This window comes from Pinus tabuliformis, chromosome 8 (genome assembly GCF_031772625.1).
Source record: "Pinus tabuliformis cultivar Carrire ecotype Pingquan chromosome 8, CPIR1, whole genome shotgun sequence".
Classification (NCBI taxonomy): Eukaryota; Viridiplantae; Streptophyta; class Pinopsida; order Pinales; family Pinaceae; genus Pinus; species Pinus tabuliformis.
In genome coordinates this window covers 1,814,043,749-1,814,054,057 of record NC_142294.1, presented here as the reverse complement: position 1 = coordinate 1,814,054,057, position 10,309 = coordinate 1,814,043,749, and the positions used below count along the sequence as shown (strand labels likewise).

At 35.7% G+C, this 10,309-nt stretch overlaps 1 pseudogene across 1 annotated transcript; it reads right to left on the bottom strand.

Annotated features, from left to right (window-relative positions):
• Positions 1 to 661: 661 nt before the first annotated feature.
• Positions 662 to 5,139, bottom strand: LOC149243520 (uncharacterized; annotated as a pseudogene). Its single transcript, XR_016246697.1, has 2 exons — positions 2,096 to 5,139; positions 662 to 1,559 (listed from the first exon to the last, which is right to left on the bottom strand). The product of XR_016246697.1 is annotated as an uncharacterized LOC149243520 (transcript).
• Positions 5,140 to 10,309: the final 5,170 nt, after the last annotated feature.

The window sequence follows — 10,309 nt, the reverse complement described above, 5'->3', positions numbered from 1 at the left end:
ATTTTTCAGGACTGTTTTGGGCTGATTTGGACTATCTTTGGAGGCCGAGTTGACTGGGTTTGACCAAGCCGAATTGGAGGAGAACTTCTGCTGATTTGACCAGCATTGACTTTCTGGTTAGGGCATCCTGTTGACGGCAGTTTGACTAGACCATTTTTACAGCGTTTGGACAAGTGAATTTTGTATATTGTACTCTCTCTCTCTGCTGAACTTTTGAAGAATAATAAGAAAATTTGATCAAAGGGTTTTCCCCACATTGGGGTTTTTCCCTGACATCCACCAAATATTGTGTCCTCTTGTCTTGGCTTGTCTTCTACTTATTGTTTATGTTTATCTGCACTTACTATTAATGTTAATGTGATTGCTAATCTGGAAATTGATATTGAGCTAATAAGAAATATCGAAGTAAATTGCTCTTAAGCATAGAACATACCATTGTTATCTAAAATTAACAGAAATGGATCTTGATTCTTGAACATAACCTCTCGCATTTCCAAACTTTCAGTTAGATCCGGATCTAAATCTGCAAAAACATGGATCCTGGATCCTCCATAGGTGGATTTGGAACATGGATCTAACCTTAGGCCAGGTTCACGATGGAAAACCTCTATAGCAACATGAGGAGTAAAACTTTCAGATTTCAACTACGAGTTTTACTGGAAAAGAAGTCAGAAGCTTATACTGCCCAATTGTTCCTTCAAACAGAAGACAACCTTCTCTTACTGAAAGTATCTCCAAGTTATGCTTCCTCGTCAAAAGAAACGTGCATAATTGATAACTGCACAAGTAAGTTGAAATATTCTCTCTGGATTGGTCTCACCATTAATCTCGCAGGGAGGTAAAATATCCAAAAGAAAGTGATCATTTGCATCACATACTAGAACAACTTCCAATGTGCAGATAAATAAACATTCCACACTTTATATCTCAGGCATATTACAAGAGTGCACACAAAAGTAGCTTTTAAATGTGCCACCAAGACTCTATAAGAAATATAAATATTTTAGGAAAAATGAATTAAAAACTATTACACCTCACCCACAGAAACTGCTTGAAAACATGGAATGGCATTCTACAATCTAAACAGTTAAAAAACATTTAACATTATCAACATCAAAGCAAGATTGAGCATGAATGATCTACTTCCAATTTTACAAAGAAAATTAAGCCACAGCAGGATGGAAGAAATAAGCAAAAACTTACAGGTCATCGGGGTATTTCAAGAGGATTGAGGACACTTGGTGTGGGAATAATCCTCTCCTAGCAACGATGGTATCTATATGTCATGCAAAATTAAGAGTCACCTGTCATCATGTAGAACTGACATTCCAGTGAACCAGATCGTCCATGGAACATATTTCCTTCTGGATACAGTTTAACAGTAACTGAAATGTTAATGGCCTGTGCCTGACAATCCCAGTGTAAAAGGAGGAAAAAATCCCTAAATTTCAGCAGTGATTGCATCTGTTTGACAAGTGAACCCAATGATTAAACCAGATCCTGTAGCTTTTTGGCAATTGCTGACCATCTGGAGAGGAAATTGCATCCACCTGCCCTTTCTGAAAATAAGAAAACTGATGACTGAGAAAAACGGAATAAATCCAAATTATATCCTCTCCCACTGATACAGAAGACAACTTGCAGATGAAGGTCAACGCAGAGAGACACCAAGATTGTAGTTGTCTCAGCTATGACAATTTGAACAGCAGAAATAGATATTCAAGTATTTGCAGATGTTTGATAAAAAAAAATCACTGCAATTCATTTTTGCAATGACAATAAGTACTACTTGCTTAAACTGTCACAGGAAGAAAGTACTCAATATATCTAGAGTATGGGTATTCATCAAATGAAACAAAAGATTTCCCGGAACCTCATGAATGTAAAACATAACCAAAAAAGGCACACCAAGGCAAACAGCAAAATTGCAAACAAATCTCAGTTCAGGACATAAAAAGGAGGTCAGAAAACTTCGCAAAAGTACAACCCATTATTCAAATCCACAAGGTACACTTTATCATTGTCAATGATATCCTCTAATCATTTTAGCAAATTAATTCCAAATTATTGATGTGAACAATATATCGAAATTTACCTGGGGCACTTATCATCAGTTGAAAGCTGCACCATGCTAACTGCTAGGTCAAACCCATCTCAAATTGAACAACTGGTGCATTTAATCAAGATGTACAACCTGCTACGATAAACCGAATGTGCTTTTAGATTAACATTTAGTGCACTCTGAAATTCACTCAGGTCACTTAATCAAGCTCAGACACCAAGCCTGTTTCACATAGATCGCCTAGTACAATATTGCAAAAGTCAACCCTGCACTTCATTGATTGCAATCCACTTACTATTAGTGAATATTGCCAGGTTCATTTCAACTATATCTTTAGAGAGGCTGTTGGTTACTGCAGAGTATGTCACAGTGTCAGTGTCCCACGTTTTTTAAGATCTTGTGCAGTAATCTACTGGCCGCTTGGAATGTGCCTTCCTTGCCTAGTTTATCCATGAGGATGGTATATGTAATCATATCAGGAACATGACCACTATCTATCATACGTTTAAATAACAATATTGCCTCCTGAAGATGACCCACTTTGCAGAGTCCATACATCAATGTGTTGTATGTAACAACATTAGAGTTCAAACCCTGTTTTGGCATCTCATTGAAGATTTGTCGAGCCTCGTCAATCCTGTGAAGCTTGCAAAGTCCATCCATTAATGTGTTATAACTAACTAGGTCAGGTCTGCAATTTCTTTGACATCTCTTGAAGGAGCTCCTTGGCCTTCTCTAGATTACCCACCTTGCAAAACCCATTTATAAGTGTATTGTATGTGATTTCATCAGGCTGATGGCCTATTTGCACCATAACATCTAACAACTGAAGAGCTTCTTGAAGCTTGCCTTCTTTGCAAAGACCATCAATAAGAACATTGTATGTGATAACATTCGGATTATACCCCTTATCTAGCATCTCATGAAGCACTCTGGTGGCCTCCTGCCATTGCCCTTCCTTACAAAGCCCATCAATAAACACACTGTATATGACAGCATCACGGGATATGTTTCTGTTAGGCATTTCATAGAAGAGCTTCCTCGCCTCATCCAACTTGCCTTCCTTACAGAAACCATCAATAAGTGCATTGTATGTGACAACATTAGGGCATATGTTTTTTCTGGGCATTTCATAGAAGAGCTTCATAGCCTCCTCCAACTTGCCTTCCTTACAGAAACCATCAATAAGTACACTGTATGTGATGACATTAGGGCGTATGTTTTTGCTGGCCATTTCATAGAAAAGCTTCATAGCTGCATCCAACTTACCTTCCTTACATAAACCATCAATAAGAGCACTGTATATGACAACATTAGGGTATATATTTGTGTTGGTTATTTCACAGAAGAGCTTCCTAGCTCCATCCAACTTGCCCTCCTTACAGAGACCATCAATAACTGCACCGTACGCGACAACATCAGGGCGTATATTTTTATAGGGCATTTCATAGGAATGCTTCATGGCCTTATCCAGCTTGCTCTCTTTGCAAACACCATTAATCAGGGCATTGTATGAAATGGCACTCGGATTATACCCTTCTTTTAGCATATGATATAGTAGTTTTAAGGCCTCTTGGAGCTTACCTTCTTTGCATAGTCGATCCATAAGGGTGGTAAACGTAAATGCATCAGGCTCATGGCCCTTTTGCAGCATAATAGCCAACAACGCGAATGCCTTCTGGATTTTCCCTTTCTTGCAGAGCCCGTCAATAAGTGCACTATAAGTAACAACATTAGGGCATATATTTTTGTTTGACATTTCATAAAAGAGCTCCATACCCTCATCCAACTTGCCTTCTTTGCAAAGACCATCAATCAGAGCAGTAAATGTAATAACATCAGGGTTATGCCCTTCTTTTAACATCTGATACAGTAGTTTCTTGGCCTCTTCGAGCTTACCTTCTTTGCATAGTTGATCCATGAGGATAGTGAATGTGACTGTGTCAGGCTCATAACCCTTTTGCAACATAACAGCCAACAACCCGAACGCCTTAGTGGTTTTTCCTGTTTTACAGAGCCCATCTATTAGGGTACTATATGTAAAAATATCAGGAACCTGTTGTTTGCTCACCATTTGATTGAAAAGTTTGACAGCATCCTCCATTCTGCCTTTCCTGCAAAGCCCTTTGATGAGGGTATTGAATATTACGACATCTGGAACATACCCATGTGCTTCCATTCCTTCAAACACTTTGAATGCATAATCCATTCTACCTGTTTGACAGTGACAATTGATGATAATGTTCAAAGTTATGAGATCTGGAACAATGTCTGCTTCAATCATAAGTTTGTAAACAGACAACACTGATTCATGCCGATTCCGTCGGACTAGGCTACTTAACAAAAAATTGCAGGTGATCACAGTGGGCATGGATTTATTTAAAAGCAGATGCTCGAAGGTCTCTACTGCCTCTGTGAGCCTGTTAGTCTGGCAGAATGTTACAATACGCTTGTCTGCAGTGGCAATGGAAGTGTGGAAGGAGCGTTGATGAATGATATGGGCGAGTGAAATCTTTTTCCATATGGAAAGCACGGTCTGCCTCCTCGACATGGCTGTCATGGACATGTTTGGGGAGATTAACAGCTGCACAGTACAACAGGTCATTCATATGGCAGGAACAGCGTCCACTAATTCAGTTAATCGTCCGTCCAGTGTTAGGCATCTTCCTGGCCTTCCTTGACAGGAAACCAAATGATTGCCACCACTAATTCAGTTAATCGTCCGTCCAGTGCTAGGCATCTTCCTGGCCTTCCTTGACAGGAAACCAAATGATTGGCAATCATGGATATCTTTTCACAAGCGCAGAGAAATATCACCTTTGCCTTATTTTGCCTTATTGTGGATTTCTATTCACAGGTGCAGAGAAATATTACCCTCCCGTCTATGATATGTTGGCTGTTTCTGCATTTGCTAGTAAATTGGAATTTGCAAGGGACCAAACCTTCGTTCTGAGCAAAATGTGTTGTATGTGTTTCGTCCATTGCATAAAGCTTTTTCATCACTTCAAAAAGCATTAGGTTTTCCTCCAAAAGAATTGATCTTGCTCGCAAGCATTTTGGTAATCAAGTCACTTTCCCCACATTATCTTCTACATAACTGAAGCGTTAACACTGAGCTATGTTCTAATTTGGTCATTTTTCTATTTTGAAATTGGGACACATGTGAGAGATTTGCTTTAAAATGTCAATATTATTATGGTTTCGTCAGATAATAATCATTAAAATAATAACAATCATTAAAATAATAACAAGGAGCCACTGTTGTGGCGCTAGTCCTTGTCGGTTAACAAAATTATTTGGTGAGTTATTATGATGAGATTTAAAAGGTGTTTAATTTGCATTATTTTTAGACCTAGTTTGCATTACTAGTGTGTTGTAGGCATGCTTATTTGTATTAGGATTTATTGAATTGGATAGCAAATTGTTGTATGGACTTTTTGGCTTTATGCAAAGAGTGAAATATAATGAACTTTGCGTTTGTTAAGAATTGTAGTAAATGTAAAAATAGTTTTAGACATAATTAGAGTGTTAAAGTAAGCAATGTATTTTAATAAGCATGGGGTATAAAATATATTTAAATGCATAATAATGAATTCATCGTGCATAAAAGATAGAATTTTGTTTTTTTTTTTTCATTTGAATATTATGGAAATATCCATAAAATGATAATGAGCAAATAAACATTAATATGAATATAAATTTGTTAATTGAATCTGTGGTGGAGAGTGTTATAGCATTTAAAAATTATGGAGTCTTGAACCCATAATTGAAAGATTAGATATCTAGCAACATGTTTGGACATAAGTGATTGCATTGGGGTTAATGGCAATGATTGGGGAATTGTTCCATGGTCAAAAGAACAAAACATATATTTATTTAAAAATATTGTTTACCATAACTTTAATTTGAAGTTTAAATTTGTCCAATTACTAGTTAGCAAAGAAAATAAACCCAGCATCTAATTCCTAATTAGTGATTTGTTGCATTTAATTAGTAATTTGTTGTGATGCAGATCATGACTTTTGGTTTTTTTTGTGCTTTTGGGTTAGTAAATATAGTATCTAAGTACAATAGCAAAGCAATTTTGATAAGTTTATTTTATAAATTAAAAACTAAAATGAAAAGATTAAAATTAAAAAAACATTTAAATTGTACGAGTTGAAATGTAAATTGATCATGAACTACAAGAAAAAAATTCATTATCTTTTGGTGTTGTATACTGTTGCTTTTTGCAATATCTGTGTTCCATTTAAGCAAGTTAGTTTTCTTATTGAAATTTTTTCAAAGTATAATGAAGGCACTTACATTACAGATAAACAGATGCCATTAAACATAGTTGTTTTTCTATTTTGTGATTATATTAATTAGGAAGTATAGTTTGATATAATTCATTTATTTGATATAACATAAGCATAGGAGATATGATGTCATATAGAATGACGAAATTTGGGATAATTGAAAATAATAAAAGAATGGAGATTGACTATAGCATTTCAAATTAGTCTATTTATTAGTCAGAAATAATGTTTTAGACATTTCAAATTATTCTATTTATTAGTTAGAAACTATTTATTAGTTAGAAATAATGTTTTGACAGTTCAAATCACTCTTTATTAGTTAGAAATAATGTTTTGACAGCTTGATTTTTTAAAAGCTATTATGTTATCAAACTTTATACCTTAGAAACTATTTATTAGTTGGAAATAATGTTTTGACAGTTCAAATTACTTTTTATTAGTTAGAAATAATGTTTTGACAGCTTGATTTTTTAAAAGTTATTATGTTATTAAAGTTTATATCTGGTAACAAGAAAGTAATACAACTGGAAGGAATGATATTACATGTTATGAATTATGAAAGCCATATTCAATTAATACTGTTTTAAATAAATAAGAAATAGATAGCAGTTCATTTCAATGTGCGAATCTTTTTATTCAAGGAATTTTATTTCTTTGTGATTGGAAGTGTAGTCTTTGCATCATGAATACTGAATAATAAAAATATTATAGGAAATTTATACTTTGTTAAAACTATAAATAATTTAATAGTTATAATTAAATATAAATGAATAAGAGGTATTTAATATTATATGGGTAATTTTAATCATAAAATGCATTATTTATTTAAACAATGCAAGATAAAGTGTGATATTACAATTAAATAAAAATAAATAATAATAATATTTTTATATATTGAAATTTAATTAAACATTAGCATAATGAATCAAGATCCATAGAGACAAAATAAAAACTGCCAATGCAATTTTTATTAAGTAATAATCAATGCATTAAACATTAGCATAATGAATCAAGAGCCATAGAGACAAAATAAAAACTGCCAATGCCAATTTTTATTAACTAATAGTTAATGCAACATTCGACTAAATGAATGTTCACATACAAGATGATCATTTAAAAATATAGGATTTGTGCTACAACATTTTGCCTTCTGTCAATACAATGTCATTTTGCGAGCAATTACAGCAGTTCATTCCAAGTCTGCATGTTTCAAAAATTTCAGTTGAAGGGGATCCCATGGAATTTGCAGAAATTTATGCTTCTTTATACTAGCTTAACTGTTGAATTTTAAGAAGATCATTTCCAGACTTTCCTAGAATGGCTGCAACTGTGCGTTCAGATCCTACAACTTCAACTGTGTGTTCAGATGTTACAACTTCAACTGTAGCTTTTGTGATAAGCTGACCAGCTGCTGTGACACTGCCAAAGGTGATATACAATGTCAAGAACATTAGCACAGAAATACTGATCAGCAAAAGCAGTATGATAGTAGCAATTGACAAAATTTTGCAAATGTTATGTACCTTTCAAATCTGGCAGAAGTCTGTTGACAAAGAATTGGGTCTTCAAACTCAGAGAAATTGCCAATACTGTTTAGTCAGACTGCCAAAGGTGATATACAATGTCAAGGACATTAGCACAGAAATACTGATCAGCAAAAGCACTATGATAGTAGCAATTGACAAAATTTTGCAAATGTTATGTACCTTTCAAATCTGGCAGAAGCCTGTTGACAAAGAATTGGGTCTTCAAACTCAGAGAAATTGCGAATACTGTTTATATTGCGTTTTGACATCAAATTTTGAAACAAAGCATATAGTCAGTTAGTACTGCAGGGGTTCATGTTTAGAGACAGATTTATGGTTGTCAGACTGCCAAAGATGATATACAATGTCAAGGACATTAGCAGAAAAATACTTATCAGCAAAAGCACTATGATAGTAACAATTGACAAAATTTTGCAAATGTTATGTACCTTTGAAATCTGGCAGAAGTCTGTTGACAAAGAATTGGGTCGTCAAACTCAGAGAAATTGCCAATACTGTTTATATTGCAATTTGACTGAATTTTGAAACAAAGCATATAGTTAGTACTGCAGGGGTTCGTGTTTGCAGACAGATTTATGGTTAATTATCTTAAATAGAGATTTAATTGAATCAAGGAATCTGCTTTTGTTGTAAGAAATCAAAATCAAAAAGTAGCAACAGAGGGACAGTAGACGAATTTGTCTTAACTGTGGTTGGCATGCGCTATGGTGGTCTGATTGGCGGGCAGTTGTTCCTGCTCGAGATGCTGGAAAGTTTGGCTTGGGTTTTAGTGTCTTCGTGGCCTTTGGGGTGGTATTGTTAGTTGCTTGTTTAGCTCTGCAGTCTGTGTGATTTTTCGTCTGTGGTGGAGTTCCTGGTTGCTCGGATATTGTTACTTGCTTGTTTAGCTCTGCAGTCTGTGCAACTTTTCGTCTGTGGTGGTCTTGTGGGCGGACAACTGTCCCTGGTCGAGATCCTGGAGAGTTACTCGACTTGGGTTTATTGTCTCTTCGTTTCCCTCAAGAGTCCATGGCTATTTGAGCATTATAAGTTAATGGCATTCTGGTTAAATACTGAGGGTTTCTCTTATCTGCATGGCTTTTATGGGCGATATAAGCTAAGTCGAACCAAGGTTTTGGAGGTTGGAAAGGTTGGTTTTGGGGGTGGAAAGGTTTTGGGGTGTTATTGGGGGCCTCGCATAGTTGGAGGTGAAGGGCAGGTGGTCCGATGACTCCCAAGCCGTTATGCAACGTTGGTATGAATCGGACTGTGTTTGTGCCCTTTGGGTTATTATTGGTACTTGGTTGTTTAGCTCTGCCATTGCTATTTGGGTTTTGCCCTGTTCGCGGCCTTTGGGTTATTATGATTACTTGGTTGTTTAGCTGCGTGGTCTCTGCGATTTTTCCTTTCTATTTGTTCTATTGTGTGCGGTGAAAACACAATGCGGTTGCTGCTTGTTGTGTTAGCTGCATGCAAGAGTCCATGGCTGTTTGGGCATTATAAGTTAATGGAAATCTGGTTGAATACTGAGGTTTTGTCTTAGCTGCATTGGCTTTATGCAAATTTGGGTAAATATCTGCGTGAAGCTATGATTGTTAGTTGTATTGTTTAGAGGTTAAGTTCGGCTACTGCATTATAAGTTAATGGCATTTGGATTATGGATATTCCACTTTGATATTACTCCTAGAACGGAAAGTTGCTTTGTTGACTAAAGCTGTATAAGACTAAAACACATGCCTAAGATGGCTTGTTGCAGCTTTGCAATGTTGACGAGATCTGTTTTGATTTGCAAAAACAGTGTATTAGAAAGCGAGTATTGTACATACCTCAACCAATTGATCACTTTCGAAAGCAGACCGAGGAAGCTGTTCTCTTTGTAATATTCTAATATTGGCAGCTGTTGTGTGCCTCATATCAGAAGTCGGTACAGCATGCCTGCTAATTACACAACAGAATTTCAAAATAAGATCAAGTTGCTGAAACGTACTTTATCATATGCAATCCTATTACTGGTTACAGAACTTTATCTGTGATCAAACTTCAGATTCATGCTAACTAGCCAAACATGAGAATGCAGAAGGATAGATCAAAAGTCTGAGGCTACAAAGCCATAAACCTTTGGCACAAAGCCTGTAGCATGTGCTTTTCAATGAGGTCTAATAGAAACATCGGCTGGAAATACTGCAGAATGCTGAGGATGTAGGCAATTAAATGCAAACAACCCACTAGAAATTTTAGACAACACTGTGTGTGAAGTGCATTTCAAATCATATAAAAAATGAAATGGGTTGAGGTAAACTTACTGGTTGGACATTCTTTATCATGGTTATTTTAAAACGCCAAATAAACCTTATTCTCTGCCCCGTAAACCTTAATTTGACTTGGGAAAACGGCAAATATTTCCAAATATCGCTGCGGTCAAC